Genomic DNA, 17,099 nt, shown 5'->3' with positions numbered 1-17,099 from the left:
GGGTGGTGGGTGTTATGTGCCTACTGCATACCTGCTACTTGTTAATCGGAGTTAGTATCATTTCAAGGAAGACGACATCAAGGCCCAGAAAGGTGGACGGAGCTTTCTCACTGTTAGTGGTACTAATGAAAATCTAGTCTGGTGTCTACCCCTTTTTCTGTTCCATGGTCCAAGACAGTGAGGCAGGCTGGCGATCACTCCCTGGCTTTGGTGAGTCATTTCACCTTCTTGGCCTCAGCTCCCTCACCTGTAAAAGGAGGCATTTGTCACCATGATTGCTGTCGTCTCTTCCTGCTCTTAGCTGGCTCAATTGTAAGATAGTCATCTGACTTCTCCTTAGAAGAATATTGTTCCCTGAGGTGGAGAAAGAGTCCAGAAATCTCCACTCCTAAACTGGACAATCACTCTTACTGCCGCCATCCAAAGTACTGACTCTGGTGCCTGGACCTGGCTTGGCACTGGGAGAGAGGTGGACGGCGCCGTGGCTCTGGTTCCCTGAGCTCAGCCTGGCTGCACTCAGCTCCGGTTTTCTGGAGGAGCTGCAGCTAGAGGGCTGTCTGATATTTCCAAGGAGCAGGCGGGTGGGGAAGGCGAGGGCGGGTGGGTTAGCCATCACATGGAGCAAGGAGCCGGGTGTGTGAGTGTGTTTATATAGGACCTGCAGTTTCAGATTTCAGACCCTGCTTTATCAGAAGACTTCCCCCTGGTTTTCAGTCAGTGCTGGAGCAGGAAGAGAGCTGACACTGGACCCTTTCTGGAAGGCTGGGGAAATTCTGGGCTGTGGGGCTGCCTTCCTGTCTGCTTCCTTCTCTCAGGCGCTGCCTTGGAGGGAACCCTGTGCAGATCTGGAGGGCCGTTTCATTTCTTCTTAGCCAGCCAGTGGTCTGCATCTTCAGAGTGGGTCCCAACTTCCAGCATGGAAGGTAAAATGTGGGGTTTTGGGTGCTTGCGTTGGGAAAAACAGGTTACCCTAACACTCAGCAATGATGATGATGAGGAGGAGGAGGAAGAGGAGGAAACATGTGCTGGGCAAAGGGGGTAATTCCCAGCAAGAGGAATGTGATCCAAGACTGTGTGTATGTGTGTGTGTGTGTGTGTGTGTGTGTGTGTGTGTGTGTGTGTTGGGGGACTTCTATTATATTTGGAAAGTAACTTTTTTTCATCCCCCTCATTCATTTGTCCCCTCTTCCTAACAAATAAGAAGGTCCCATAGATTCCTTGAAAGCCCCCCTATCAAAAGGCTGGGGACATTTTCTCACTTCTGGGATGTAACTGCTTCCTCACTGCAGGTAAGGGCCATAGAAGGAACTTATAGAGCAGGGTCTGCCATGGAGCTGTGAGTTGCGGGGGCTGAGTCAGCCATACACACCCCTGATGACAATCCTTGTGATGAGTCCTGTATCGGCCAGTGGAGGGAAGATGTGACTGGCGTGGACTTCAGCCTGGGCTCTGTGTGAACAGACTGTGAACCAGGCTAAAGGGATAGAAGCTGTCAGATGCAGGAACTCTGCTCAGGGCCACCTCAGTGGACAGTAGGGAGACCAGTGCCCAGGGGCTTGTTCTCCTGCCCCTCTCACTAGAAAGCAGAAGTGGGGTGGAGAGGTGACTGGAGGGTGGGTGGCGCGGGCTGCTTGTGGTGGCCTTTTTTTGGATTTGTGTAGCACCACAGTGCACAGGAGCAGAGATCAGAGAACTGCCTCATGCAGGGGCTAGTGGGCGGGCAGCCTGGCCCGGCTGCCAGGACTGGCTTGTGCAGCCCTGCCCAGTGGGCAGCACATGCTGTGAGGCAGGGGCTGGCAGGAGTGGTGGGTGGACCAGGGTGAATGGGACTCTGCAAGGGACTGGATGTGGTTTTTGAGAAGCAGATGTGGGGCGGGGTAAGAAACACATTAGCTGAGGCATGCAGTGAGCTGGGTGAAGTGAGCTGGGGCAGGGCATGGAGGCACACAGTGGCCAGGAGGGGGGACCAGAGAGTCCAAGCTGCAGCTGGCACAGAGCCTCCGCACTCAACAGTGATATGACCTGGGGTAGGTGAAGGGACCGAGTCTACAGATGACTAGATGAATGGGAGAGGCAGTGTGGGCTAGCCCCAGTGCCATGGAAACACATTTCCGGCACAAGGATTTGCAGAATGCCGATGAATCTGGGAAGCACTGTAATTAATGGGTTGTACAGTCTGAGTACTTTTGAAACTGTGAGTGTTTAAAAATATTTTTAATTTACATCATCAGTTAATTCCCAACCGGGTAAATATCAAGTGTGATTCTATATTTAATAGGTGGTACAGTGTCTACTTTTGGGCAGCAGATAATAACCCCGTCTTTTATTCTGTCATGGAGTACTTTCTGCTCAGTGGCTCTGCTTACATGGACACTCCCCTTCTGGCTCATTCCATCTCATATTTACCCTTCCAGCTGCTGCATTAGATACACAGTATGTTGATCTGAGTAAGACTTGGCCCTGCCCTCAAGAATCTCACAGTCTAGCTGCTCTCCTTTAAAGAACATAGGAAGGACAGGGGAGGCTGGTTATGCAAAAAGAATTTCATGCCTCAGGCTCGGAGATCCCAGGTTCAATCCTAAGCACCACCCTACTAAGCCAGAGCTGAGCAGTTCTCTGGTCTCTTTGTATCTCTCTCTCATTAAATAATAAATAAATAAATAAATAAATAAATAAAATACTTTCCAAAAAGAAGACAGGGAGAATATTATTCCTACCATCTAGACAAAGAAATTGAAACCAAAAGGTTCTGGGCCAGTGAAATAGCTCTCACTTGGATAGGATGCTGCTTTGCCATGTGAGCCACTCAGGTTTGAGCCCAGCCACCACTGCATTGACAGAAGCTTTGGTGCTGTGGTCTCTTTCACTCTCTGCCTTTCTATTTCTAAAAAACAAAAGAAACAAAAGGTGGTAATAGACATGTGTTTAGTCAACAGACTGCGCATTATTTTTGTACATTTTTCCTGCTACACAAGAGGACTTTGTATACTTCCCTGTCTCTTTATCCCCCCTCCCTTTCCTTCCTTCCTTCCTTCCTTCCTTCCTTCCTTCCTTCCTTCCTCCCTTCCTCCCTCCCTCCCTTCCTTCCTTCCTTCCTTCCTTCCTTCCTTCCTCCCTCCCTCCCTCCCTTCCTTCCTTCCTTCCTTCCTTCCTTCCTTCCTTCCTTCCTTCCTTCTTTCTTTCCTTCCTTTCACCTTACCACCAGGGTTACTGCTGGGGCTTAGTGCCTGCACAGCAAATCCAACACTCCTGGCAGCCATTTTGCCCCCTTCATTTGATAGGATAGAGAGAAGCTGGCAGGGGTGGAAGACAGAGGCAGAGAGACAGAGAGACACTTGCTTCAATGCTTGTGATGCTTCCCCCCTGCAGGTGGGGAGCAGGGGTTTGAACCTGGGCCCTTGCACATAGCAACATGTGCTCTTAACTAGGTACACTACCACCAGGCCCCACTTTCTCTATCAAAGTAAAAGCAGTCATCCATGGAAGGCAGGGTGGAAAGCTATTTCCTGGAATAGGGTCAAGCTCTGGCTCCCATCTTCCAGCTAGAATGGCCTTGGTATGGCTGTCTGTGTCACATTGTTGCTTTGATTCTCTCTACCACTCACCCAGGCTGCCTCGATCACTCAGATAACTCTTGGTGCAAATTACCATCCTTCCTGGATTATCTGGTCAGGCCAGGGGGCCGGGGTGGGGGGAAGAGATGAGTGGGGGGGAGCTATAAAATTCAGGAAATGGAAGAGGTACACTGAGTAGATGCTCACTGAATGCTCTGTTTATAAAATAGCCATCAGTGTTTGCTCGGTTCTTTGTAACTGACACAGTGAGCTAAAGAATAATGTACTTATTGATCCCTCATTCATGTTTGCCTAGCTCTACCATCCCGAATTTTCAAAGCTTAGACTTTCTCTCAGTTTTTAGGTTTAAGCTAAAGGGGACATGGTGTGTGTGTGTGTGTGTGTGTGTGTGTGTGTGTGTGTGTGTGTGTGTGTGTAGGGAGTGGTCATTTGCCTCATGAATTCTCAGATTTTGGTGTGAGACTTTTCACCAGCCTGAAGTGAAATGAGAAGAATAGGGAAAACAGATTAAAAAAAAAAAAAGAAAACATTTGGTTAAAAAGGATTTCTGTTGGGGGGAGGAGAGCACTAAAATATTTATTTAGAGGTTATGGCTTTCCTGTTCTTTTCGTGAGCTGATGTTGAGACAAGGTGGTAGTTGGGCTTTTAAAATATCCTTATTTGGCAAAATAAAAAGTTGGCAGCCTGATATAGGTTCCTTAAATTTCTTTCTTTTTTTGAAGTTGAATTGGTTCATGAAACCCAAAAGTCTTACCCCCAGGGAGGACCTTCTCCAAACAGATGAGAATCTCTCTGATAAAAGGCTCTTGTGAGCAGATTCCTGAAATGGTGAATTCTGATCTTGTCACTGTTCTTTCCCTCTGGGCTCACAGACTTGTGCTAAGTCCTCAGTCTTGATTTCCCCAAGGGATGTCCCTGTCTCCAGATTAAGTCCACTAGCAGAGGAACGCACTCTCTCTTACCCTTCTCCTCTGCCTTGTAGCCTCTCAGAGTCTCTGGCCCTGCCAAGTGCCATCCTCAGTCATCTCTCTTATCCTTGAAAAAGACAGAGTGTTCATGGATTGGACTGTGGGAGTGACATTAGGTGTTTACATTTTGGTAGCCATGTTGATAATTTGGAAAGACCTTTTGAAAACTAGTTGAGCAAGAACCAAGGGCATTAAAAAATAAAACAAACAAACAAGGAAACAAAAACCTTCTTATCAGTTTTTGAAATGGTGGTGGTTCTTCTTGAGTATTTGAGAATATCAGCAGAAGCTTTTCTATATCCGGAGGCTCCTGGGGGCATCAGGGCCTCTGGATCTTCTAGCTTCCAAAGACAGAATCAGGTCTGGAATAGCAGCAATATGTGGAAATCCCCAGCAGCCCTAGTTGCCAGGCTGGGACACGTGGCTGGGTGTGCACATGTATGCAGACTTGTAGGGGGAAAAGTGCTAAGGGAGAAATCAGTTTGAAATTACCCTGGAAATGAAACTAGTTGCTCTTTTTGAGATTCATTCTGGGACCCTTTTCCTGAAAGTAGATGCCCAGAATTTTTCTTGTAGCTGATAATTTACTGACATTTCCCACTTCACTATCTTGTTCTGAATAAAGAACCCTTCCTCCTAGCCTAGAGTAGCAGTTGACGTCTGACTTAGACTGTCAAATTTGAGGGATTAGGGAGGGGACCTTGAGGCTTTCCTGCCCACAGAGAGAAGAGTGACTTTTACAGCAAACAGGGGGACTTTAGGCTCTTATCTGCAGACCTGAGGAGAGGTTTTCTGTTCCAGAAGGTTTCTGGATAGTAAGGGCTCAGTGTAACAACACAATCCTTGGGGAAAATACCCCAGCTGGTAGAGCCCAAGACTTGCATATCTGAGATTCCCAATTCTATCCCCAGCATACATATACCAGAAAGGTACTATGACACCTCTCTCTCTCTCTCTCCCTCCCTCCCTCTCTCTCTCTCTCTCTCTCCCTCCCTCCCTTCCTCCCTCCCCCCCTCCTTCTTCCCCTCCCTCTCTCTCTCGTTTAAAACTTATTTTGGATAGAGGTAAATTGATAGGGGTGGGGGAGAAAGAGAGGCGCCTACAGCACTGGTTCACCACTTGTGAAGCTTCTTCACAGGGGCTTGATCCCAGGTCATTGCACGCTGTAATGTGTGCCTCCTTCTGTCAGGTGTGCCACTGCCCAGTCCCCCTCTCTCATAATTAAAAAAAAAAAAATCCTGCTATGAAAAAGCCTAAACCTGTGACTAATGGACTTACTCAGATTGGCGAAGGGAAAGACAAAGCAAAAGGGCTTCACGAATGCAAGTCAGAGTTCTCTGCTACCTGCGGAACTTCTAGACAGTAGGATGTTCCACACCAGTGCTCTACCTGACTTGGGGCCAGGTGACTGATGGTGGTGACAAGGCAGTGGTTCTCTTAGCACACCTTTGGTCACCAGCCATGGTGGCTAACTCCAGGGAGGCTTATCTGAGCATCTGGGAGAGGGAATTCTTGGGGCTCAGGGTCTCTTTGGAGATTTTATAGTCAAAAGAGCAGGGAGTGTTCCTCGTTTTACATGACTGTTTATGACCATAACAAAGGCAGAGAGGTGCCATTCTTAACATGGAGAGGCTGTGGAGAATGAGACCTGCCTCCCAGGGCCACCTTTGACTTCAGCTGACTTTGTGGTCCCAGTTGGTTCAACCCCTTCCTGGGCCTCACACTCTGCATCAGCGGAGTGAGGGTTTGAGTCTCCTCACTGTGGGTTCTATAGGTTCTATGGGTTTAACCTGAAATGCCAAGGTTTTCCATTCACAACAGGAGATTTTCCCCAAAACTTCATTTAGATCTCTCTGTTCCCAAGATCCTCTCTATTACCTGTCTTTCAGAGTTACAGGCCATGATCTAACAGCTGCCCTCTGTTTACAAGAGTGGCTCAAAGCAGCAGATCAAAACAGCAAACCCAGGGGCAGAACTAGGAAGCCCCCCACCCCCTGGATGGCTGTGCATTCAGAAGGACTTGAGTCCCTCATAGTCACCATGAAGTTGGACAGCTGGAGCCATGCGATCCAAGACTCAAAGTTGCCCAATAGGCTCAGTTATTGGTCACGGCTGGCTTCCCAGTTTAAAAGTCTCCTGGGGCCATGAAACAGCTCTAGGAGAAACATGCCAGACCTGTTCCACTGTCATGGTTGTGCTGGTTTCTCACTCCAGAGCATCCCACCTTCATACTCCTCCTCCTCATATTCAGCATCTTTACATCTCTTCATCCTAGTGCCCCCTCCAAGTGGGGGCCCTCTGTCCCTCAGCTCTACCCAGGCTGCACCACTTCTCCCCCGGGGGTGCCCGCAGTGGGCAGGCAGCTCACATGGAGCTGTGAGGTGGTGTGGTTGGGTGGAGAAGGCTGGAAGACCAATGAGCTGGGGGAGTTGGGAGGCATGTTTGGAATCTTCAGACATGTCTATACCTGAAGCCCAACCAAATAACAACAACACGCGGCCTCTGCCAACGTTGTTCAACTGGAAGCGCAGTAGAATCTTTTTGGCTGATAGATGGGACTTTGGATCCTCCCCTGTAGGAACCCAGGGAGCCAGGCAGATCCAGGACACCCAGGTGAGATGAGGCAATGGCAATGCTTTGAATGGCTGTCAGCATCTCTTGCTTGCATAATTCTGGGGGCTCTCTGGGAACCCTTGCTTCAGGAGCGGCATATCTAGCTCCCCAGCTCATTGTCTGAAACCTTTGGGGCCCGTGGCTTTGAGTGCAGTCAAATGGTGCACACACTGTGCATTACATAAAAGTTCCAGCAGGGACTGGAGCAGCTCCAGGATTGAGCCTGTTAATATTCCTGCAGCAAAACTCACCTATAAAGGCACACAAGTGGGCTAAATAAAGGCTGAAAAGAGTCCTTCTCACCCCAGTTCACGTCATGCTTTGCCACCACCGAGGTTCGATGCTGGTTGTTTTAGCTGATCAGTTGAGGTAGGTAGAAAAATGAAACCACTTGGAATTTTGAAATGCCTGTGGGTTTGGGAATGCTTGGAAGGCCTTTTGGTTCTGAATTGTCTGCCAGGGTCCTATCAGGTAGGAATCAGTATTCTGACTTTACGGGTGAGTGACTAGGGCTCAGAGAGGACTGTGGCTTTCCTGATGCTGCTCAGCCCGTAGGTGACTGAATTGGGATTCCGGTCCAGGTTTCCTGCCTCCAGAGCCTTCTTTAGAGGGGTGATGCAGGTGGGGTAGGAGGCAGCCACCTGGCTCTTGCATCTCCCCAACTAAGAAAAGTGCTCTCCGCACATCCTTTCTGAATCAGTTGGTTACCAGTTACCAGCAGGCTCTTATTTAGACACTGACTTCTGGGGTCTCAGTAGGCTAAAGGCTCAGAAAAGAGGAAGCTGAAGTTCAGTCAACTTTGTGGCTTCCCTGAAGAATCCAGCTGGCTCTGTGGAGGCTGCAAGAGCCAGGAACAAATGGGGTCATGCTGGGTTTAGTGAGCGAGGCCCCACCCACACTAGAAACAGCCCCCATGCAGAACCCCCAGGAATGCACAGTACTTCCGGCTTCCTTGCCCAGGCTGGGCTGTGCTCAGCTCCCCCAGGAGAGAGGGAAGGCCTGGTTGTGAGAGAACTCTCTGGAAGGTCCAGGGACCCCCAGAGCTAGAAGAGAGTGATGTGCAACTGGAAATAAGGAGAATTCAATCAGGGTGTCTCTCTGGTCTTCATTATTGATGGGAGAAACAGGTCAAAGGAAGTGCTAATTCCATCTGCAGAAGAAACAGAGCTCTTAACACTTCAACTGGTCTGTTACCTGGGTGATGGCACAGATGACCTCCCCATCCCCTGCCTCCAAAGTTCTGTGAGCAGGACTGTCATTTCTGGGTCACCTCTAGGACAGGCAAGATCAGAGCTCTTCTTGTGCAGTCTGGGTCTTAGCACTGCCAGGAGGCAGCCATCAGTAATCCAGGGGAGCTAAGGACCAGGGGGAGGGAGTAGCCTGTCCAGACATACCCTTCAGGAAGGGTGGTTGGCTAGTTGCTATGGAAACAAGGGGCATCTGCTTTAGCCAACTAGCAAGCAGATGGGGAGAGAAGACTTTTTTTTTTCTTTTTAGATTTAATTAATCAATTTATTTTTGAAGAGAGCACTGCTCTACTCCGGCATATACATTATTGGGGATCAAACCTGGGGCCTCACATGTGCAAGTCCTGTGATTTACCAGCTGAGCCACCTTCCCAGTTCACAAGAAAGAATACTGGTGTGATGATGACGATGATGGACTTTTTTTTTTTTTGGCATCACTGAGGCCTCATTTCATCTCTCCATGCTCTTTTTTCAGAGTGATGGTGGGACAGAGAGAGAGAGAATGACACCACAGCCTTCCCCAAGTACTATAGTGCTCCTCTGGGGTGGTGGGGGAGGGGGCCTCAAATCTCACTGGAGGACATAACAGAACAGGTGCCTACCAAGTGAACTATCTCACTAACCCCCAGGAAAGAATATTCTTTTTCTTTTAAAAAAATTGCAGGGAGTAGGGCATAGCGCAGTGGGTTAAACACGTGTGGTACGAAGCACAAGGACCAGCATAAGGGTCCCGGTTCGAGCCCCTGGCTCCCCACCTGCAGGGGAGTCACTTCATAGGCGGTGAAGCAGGTCTGCAGGTGTCTGTCTTTCTCCCTCTCTTCTTCCCCTCCTCTCTCCATTTCTCCCTGTCCTATCTAACAACAACGACATCAATAACAACAACAATAACTACAACAACAATAGAAAAAACAACAAGGGCAACAAAAGGGAAAATATATACCTAGATAAATATAAAAAACATTTAAAAATTGCTTCACTATGTTTATTTACTGGATAGAGATAGTCAGAAATTGAGAGAGTAAGGGAGAATAGAAAGACAGAGAGACACCGCTTCACCACTTGCAAAGCTTTCTTTCCCCTGCAGGTGGGAACCGGGGGTTCCAACCCAGTTCCTTGTGTGCTCAGCCAAGTGTTCCACTGCACCAGCCCCCCCTTTTTCTTTCTTTCTTTTTATTGTCGCCACCAGGGTTATCACTGTGGCTCACTCCCGGTGACCATTTTTTTCTTTCTTTTTTCCCCTCCCTCTCCCTCTTCTTTTTCTTCTTTATTTGACAAGACAGAAAAATTGAGAAGGAAGGAAATAGGAGGAAGAGATAAAAACACCAACAGCACTGCTCCCTCTGCAAGTGGGGACCAGGGGCTTCAACCGGGACCCTTGAGCACGGTACTGTGTGCATTCAGCTGGGTGTGCTACCACCCAACCCCCTTAAGAGATAGTCTCTAATATATATATATATATTCTTTTTTTTACTGTAGATACAGAAGTTGAGAGGCAAGGGAGAGATACAGAGGGATAGAAACACTTGCAATATTGTTTCACCATTTGTGAAGCTTCTCCCCCCATAGGTGGTTGAGCCCACACATTAGTGTGTAAGGACCTAAATTCATGCCCCCAGTCCCCACTGCCTGGCCTCCTTAAGGGATATTCTTTTTTTGTTTGTTTGTTTTATTTTTTTTATCCTAATCTTGTTTTTTAATTGGAGGATTAATGTTTTATAGTCAACAGTAAATAAAATAGTTGGTACATGCATAACATTTCTCAGTTTTCCACACAACAATACAACCCCCACTAGGTCCTTGTCATCCTTTTTGGATCCATACTCTCCCCCCCCCCCCTAGAGTCTTTTACTTTAGTGCAATACATCAACTCCAGTCCAAGTTCTGCTTAGTGTTTTTCTCTTCTGATCTTGTTTTTCTTTTATTTTTATATTTATTTCTTTATTCTCTTTTGTTGCCCTTGTTGTTTTATTGTTGTAGTTATTATTGTTGTTGATGTCAGACAGGACAGAGAGAAATGGAAAGAGGAGGGGAAGACAGAGGGGGAGAGAAAGACACACCTGCAGACCTGCTTCACCGCCTGTGAAGCCACTTCCCTGCAGGTGGGGAGCCGGGGGATCAAACTGGGATCCTTACGCCGGTCCTTGTGCTTTGCACGACATGCTTTTAACCCGCTGTGCTACCGCCTGACTCCCCGATCTTGTTTTTCAACCCCTGCCTATGAGTGAGAGTATTCCATATTCATCCTTCTCTTTCTGACTTATTTCACTTAACATGATTTTTTTAAGCTTCATCCAAGATGGGCTGAAAACAGTGAAATCACCATTTAAAATTGCTGAGTAGTATTCCATTGTGTGTATAAACTACAACTTGCTCAGCTATGCATCTGTTGTTGGACATAAATTGTGCTGCAATGAACATAGGTATACACAAATCTTTTTGGATGGGTGTGTTGGGTTCCTTAGGATATGTCCCCAGGAGAGGAATTGTAGGGTCATAGGGTAGGTCCAGTTCTAGCTTTCTAAGAGTTCTCCAGACTGCTATCAATAGAGGTTGGGCAATTTACCTTTCCACCAGCAGTGCAGGAGGGTTCCATTGTCCCCACAACCTCTCCAGCACCTTTTCTGATGTATGTCATTCTCACAGGAGTGAAGTGTCTTTATTATTTATTGTTGTCTTTATTTGCATTTCTCTGACAATAACTTGGAGCACTTTTTCATATGTTTCTTGACCTTTTGGATCTTTCCTGTGGTGAATATTTTATTCTCCCCATTTTTGGATGGAGTCATTTGTTTTCTTGTTGAGTTTGGCAAGCTTTTTATATATTTTGGTTAGTAACCTCTTGTTTGATGTATGGCATGTAAAGATCTTCTCCCATTCTGTGAGGGATCTCATGGTTTGGGTAGTGATTTCTTTCGCTGTACAGAAGCTTTTTAATTTGATGTAGTCCCATTGGTTTATTCTTGCCTTAGTCTTCTTCGTAATTGGATTTGTTTCATTGAAGATGTCTTTAAAATTTATATGGAAAAGAGTTCTTCCAATATTTTCCTCTAAGTATCTGATAGTTTCTGGTCTAACATCCAAGTCCTTGATCCACTTAGAACTTACTTTTGTGTTTGGTGAAATATAGTGGTTCAGTTTCATTCTTCTGCATGTTTCAACCCATTTTTTCCAACACCATTTGTTGAAGAGACTCTGCTTTCCCCACTTAATAGTCTGGGCACCTTTGTCAAAGATTAGATGTCCATAGGTGTGGGGGCCTTAAAGGGATCATTAGTTCTTGGAACTGGTGCCAGGGAAGTGGATTTCTCTAGAGAACAACTGAGGGGGAGGACCAGACCCCTGGGCCTGAAAGAACAGTGAGTCTCTAGGGTAGCACAGGACCCATATTTGCTTTACAAAGTGCAGTAGAAGGAATTTGAGACTTTCTTATCCCTTGAAAAATGGCCACCTTCTGAGACTATGTCTCCAGGCTATGTTGGCCCTGTGGCTACTGACTCAGAGCTCTCTGCACTCAATGCCCATGGTGCTCAGGGGTAACTTAGCTTACCTGCACAGCCCCTGCTTCTGTTGTTGGCTCCTTGCTAAGCATCCTGAGAAATCCTCTCATCCAGGTAGTGGTGAAGGCTTCAGCCTTGTCCTCTCTCCTGGCCAGCAGAGGTCTCCCACCATTCTGTTCTGCCACCCTTGGCAAACCTCCCAGGCCTTTTCCTCACTTTATTTATTTGTTGATTTATGACTGCTGTCCCTTCCTCATACCAGCCATGTATGCAGACTCGGAGGCGATCTTGGCTCTTCTGAAAGTCATCTTGTCCCCCTTCCTGGTATAAGTTAGAACTTCTAAGTTATTGCCATGACTGAAAGCAGCTTACACCCCAAAGGGGATTTTACAATAAGGGCCAGAGAAATGGCTAACCACAGGAAGAAAGTAGAACCAAGAAGTGGGATGCCACAAAAGTGATCTTGTTGCTGTGCTTCTGCCTGCTTGCTGGCTAGTCTTTTCCCTTACTGCTGAGACCCATCTTCAATTCCTGACTGGTCTGCCTGGAGAAGAGATGGCCTCCAGCAGCTCCTAGCGTGCTGGTGGTCTGGAGCAAGACTGAACCTTCTCTTTCAACCCCAGGGAGGGAATTTGGCTGTGCCATAACAGGGGGCTCCTCCTGTAACCAGGAAACACAGCTCTTAACCACAGGACCTGTGTGGGCACTGGGGTTTGGGACAGAGTCTGGAAAGGGGTTGGTATTTCCTAGCACAGTTATCCCTTCTGGGATGTGTAAGACTTGAGGATTTTAGCTTGGAGAGTTTGTACCTCCAGACTTCTTCCATGGCATGAAGCCAGAACCTGGCAGGTCACCCACAGGCAATGCACTAAGACCATCCAGGCCCCACCCTGTCCCACAGGTAATATGCTGCCCTTTTAGTAAAGTCCATCATTAAAGATTGTACTGCTCCAGCAGACATGAGGGAATCAGCATGGACCTTTCATCCCCGTTTCTCCACTCAGCCTTTCATAATGCCAGTGACTCTATCATCCCTCATTCCATCTTGGGCTCAGGAGGAAGACAGAGGTCCACCATCTCCTTTAGGCTAGGATCCAGTCAGTGACTATGATGTCCTCCTCTTGCACGTGAAGACAGGGTTCAGATCTGGCTCTATGGGAATTGGAATCACATCTGGCTGAATCCCAGAGAGGAGAAGAAGCACACAAGGGTCAAGTTGTATAAGCTTTTTATGGTGCTATATCCCTTTGTGTTAGGCCTCCATGTGGCTGGTTTTGCCAAACCCCTCACTTCTACCCACTGTCCTGGTAAGCTTAGGGGACCCCTCTAGGTTCTGCTGCTCCAGGAATAGGGGTATGGGAGGGGAGTGGAGCACTCCCCTCTGATCTTGCCTGATTCCCCAGAGCCTGGGGTGTCTCTGAGGGGCAGAGAGGGAGGACCTGCAGGCACCCAGGAGCTGGTCTATTTCTGTAACACCAACACATCTGCAGCCAGCCACAAAGAAGGTCAAATTCTGGGCACAGGGCTGGAATGCAGGGGGCCTGGTGTGGTGGGGTGACTTCAGTTTCATCCCTTTTGGCACCTCTTGAGGGCTCCTGCAGTGCCTTTTGGGGAAGGTGGGGCAGAGAAGTGCGTGCAGTGGGGGTGGGGAGCCGGACTCCAAACAGCCACTGCACTGAGGTGGAGAAGGATTTAATTCTGGGGTGTGAGGGCCCTAGCTCTGCCATTTGAAATAATCAGGTCAGACAAAGCAGTGTGTTAAGACAAAGCGGCATGTTAGAGAAGGAGAAGGAGGAGTGCTGAGGCGGGGCAAGCAGCTCAGATACCATGAGTGCAGAGATAAGCACGGGCTGAGGGTCCTCTTGGGTCACAGTGCTTAGCCTCAGGGCCCCTTCCCCACACTGGCCCTTTCCAAGCCCCACTCAATTTGCATTTGTAATCTGTTTTCAAAAAACCAGGTCCTGGGGCACCAGGAATAGACAGCACTCTGTGGAGTTAGTCACATTATTATGCAAAAGGACTCAGGCTTAAGCCCCTAGTCCCCATAGCAGGGGGCCACTTCACAAGGGCTGAAGGTCTCTCATGGGCTGTAGGTGTGTCTCTCCTTCTCTGTGTCTCTCCCCCCCCCCCCCCTCTCTGTGTGTCTTTCACCTTATATGAGAAAAGAAAAATTAGCCTTCAGCAAGCAAACAGTGGTGTTATGTAGACACCATGCCTCACTGATAACTCTGGTGGGGAAAAAAAACTAAAAAGAGGACCCCCCCCCCATTGCCTATGATTTAGACCTCCTCAAAGTCTGCCCCTGCACCCACTTGTTCTAGAACACTCCTCCCATCTCTGCTATGTCCCTTTCCTCTGCATGCTCTGCCAGTGTCTGCTGTTTCCCCCTCAGCCTCCTCTATGTGTGGTTTGGGGTTTCCTGAGTTTCTGTTGAAAGTTGAGAATTTGGCCTGTTTCAGTGCTGCCTGCGGCTCACAAGGACTCTTACATGACCTTTGGCCGCCTTGCCCTGGCCCACCTCTTGGCAGCCCCTGAGACACACAGTCTGCTGGTCTGGTCTTTGTGTGCTGCAGAGCCACCCTGGTTCAACATATAGCCAGCTGGACAGCTAGTGTGGACACTCAGACCTGGGGCTTCTTGGTCAACTCTGCCCAGTGATGTGGCCTCTGGAGTCAACCTGCTCTTTAACTGATAGGGGGGGAAACAGTCTACAGCTCAGGAGGTGGTGTAGTGGTTAGAGCTTTAGACTGCTAAGTATGAAGTCCCAGTTCGATTCCCTGGTGCTGCAAATAGAGAGCTGCTCTGGTTTCAGTCCCTCTGTCTCTCTGTCTCTGTCTCTTTTTCTCCCCCCTTCCTGTCTCTATTTCATGAAATTAATGGAATAAATAAAACAATCTGCAGTGTGCTAGGAGTTGACCTATGATCCCCCCTGAGCAAGATTTTCTGGTATTGATCGTTCTGACTTGTATGGATGGGTGGATGGGGGCTGCTGCCTTTGATCACTTAATCTGAGGGGGGCAATGCCTTATAACCACTCTAAACTGGGCCTTGAATCTCTGCCTGCCATCTTGATGGATAAATTCTTTAGGAGCAATTACTCAACATCCATCTCTGTGTGTCATAGTGCTTGAGGCTGTTGCTAGTCACAATTAGGCCATTGCTTCCGGTGAATGGGCAGGCGGAGGCAGACAGGTGACCATGGTGACAGCATTTCTTGCCCATTTCCTAGGTGCCAGGACCCTCTTAAACCCTTAGCTTGAAGAACCACATCTAGTCCTGTGCCAAACCCATGAGGTAGGTGCTTCCATGTGATCCCCTTTTCACAGACAGAAGAGTGAAAGCACAGTGAGGTGAAGTCACTCACCAAAGCCCTGAGGCAGTTACTGGTGGAGCCAGGATTGGAACTAGGGCAGGCTGAATTCAGAGCCAACAACCTCAAGGGCCAGTGCAGATCTGCCTCAGTAAAAATAAAGGATTAGCTTGTAGGATGATGCATGAGAAGGGAATTTCAAGTTGCACAATGAACATGAAGTGGGAAGAGAGACTACAATTCTGGACTCTGTCCTGGGCCCTGGGCCCAGCTCTCCCGCCTCCTAGCTGTGTAGCCTTGGGCTACATACCTGACCTATCTCGGATTCCTCTGACTTAAGCTCAGGACAGTGGTGCCTCTTTAGAGTAGTACAGTCAAGAATTGGCTGGTTCCCTGACTTGGCCAGGTGTTCACTCCCTTTTCTTTCTCTTTTTTTAAAGAAATCTTAAAAAAAAATTTTTTTGATATTACTTTTATTTATTTATTAGGTAGAGACACCCATAAATCAAGAGGGAAGGGAGTGATAGAGAGGGAGAGACAGAGACACCTGCAGCAGTACTTCACCCTCATGAAGCTTCCCCCTGCAGGTAAGGATTAGGGGTTCGAACCGGGGCTCTTGTGCACTATAACATGTGTGCTCAACCAGGTGTGCCAATACCCAGCCCCACTCCTTTTGCTTTTCTGTACCAGTTGTCAGACCCTCGTGGGGAGGGAAAGTGTGATTTGGAGATTCAATTTGAGCTCCTGTTTCAGAGGAAAATCGCTCTTCTGGGCAAGACATCTGCCATCACCAGTGCTTACTGTCCCCTCTGGGGACTGCTGCCTGCTACTGAAGGAGAGACAGACTGCAGGCAGGGCTGGTGCTTGGCTTTCTGTAGCTCTCACACAGCTGTTACCACTCTTACTCTCTTTCTTCAGCCTCTTTTTCCGTGGGAAAACAAGGATATTTTCTTACAGGAACACAGCACAGCAACTAAATTTAGAAACCATTGCCATGGTACTGTTGTCTCCAGTTCATGTTCTGATGTCACTGGTTGCCCTAATAATGGCATTAGCACCCCAGCCAGGACCTCTTCTCTTCACTCACCTTTAATTTGGGAGGAATTGAAAGAGTTAGTTCTCTCCCAACCCTTTTTAGACCTTGTTTGATCTTCGCACCTTCTCTGTGCCCCCATCCTTCCCCACCTCAGCCTCAGACCTAAGCAGAGAAGATAGAAATCTAGAAATCAGTTGATTGAAGCAATCAAGTTAGGTGTTAAACTTGTTCTTGCAGCTGGGGCTTCACTGCTCTGAGCAGACCTTCATAGATAGATAGATAGATAGATAGATAGATAGATAGATAGATAGATCCCACAGCACTCAGGTGTCCTCCAGTGCAGAAGGTACTGGGGTTAAACCTGGGTCACACACATGGCAAAACAGACTCCCTCCTAGGTGAGCTGCCTTGCCAGCCCAAGTGCAAAATTATAAGAGGATCCCTCCAAAAAAAAAAAAAAAAAACCCTCAATAACTAGTGTGTGTGTGTGTGTGTGTGTGTGTGTGTGTGTATGCGTGTGCATGCGCACGCACGTGCTGAGGATCAAAACCCAGAGTCTTACACAGTCTATCACAGAGCTCCATTCCCCAGTGAAGAGAAATAATGCTGTATTTATAAAAATTAGAATCAGTGCAAACATTTCATCGGTAACAAAAGGAAAAAAATCAACATTTGAATCAAGACAGGCTCAATAGTAGATCCACTCCAGGCTATATGGGAACCTCAGGCAAAGCATAAATGTGGTTCCTTTAATCTAGTCTTATTTCATTGATGATGGATTTTTGGAATTAAAAAAATTTTTTTTTGAAGACATTGTAGGGCTGAGCAGTAGCACACACGGTAGAATGTACCA

General features: G+C 47.8%; 1 protein-coding gene across 20 annotated transcripts in view; it reads left to right on the top strand.

Annotated features, from left to right (window-relative positions):
- PLEKHA6 (pleckstrin homology domain containing A6) overlaps positions 1–17,099 on the top strand; it is a 166,331-nt gene that overhangs the window by 79,565 nt on the left and 69,667 nt on the right. The window contains exon 1 of one of the 20 annotated variants that reach the window (XM_060178655.1): positions 740–923. The exons of the other annotated variants lie outside the window; for them this stretch is intronic. The gene's annotated coding sequence lies outside the window, so the exon portion shown is untranslated. Of the gene's footprint in view, positions 1–739; positions 924–17,099 lie in introns of those variants that run through there. 20 annotated transcript variants of the gene reach the window in all.

The sequence above is a fragment of the Erinaceus europaeus genome, chromosome 19, assembly GCF_950295315.1.
Source record: "Erinaceus europaeus chromosome 19, mEriEur2.1, whole genome shotgun sequence".
Taxonomy (NCBI): Eukaryota; Metazoa; Chordata; class Mammalia; order Eulipotyphla; family Erinaceidae; genus Erinaceus; species Erinaceus europaeus.
The sequence above is the reverse complement of the archived record's forward strand: the minus strand, read 5'-3'. Positions and strand labels throughout refer to the sequence as shown.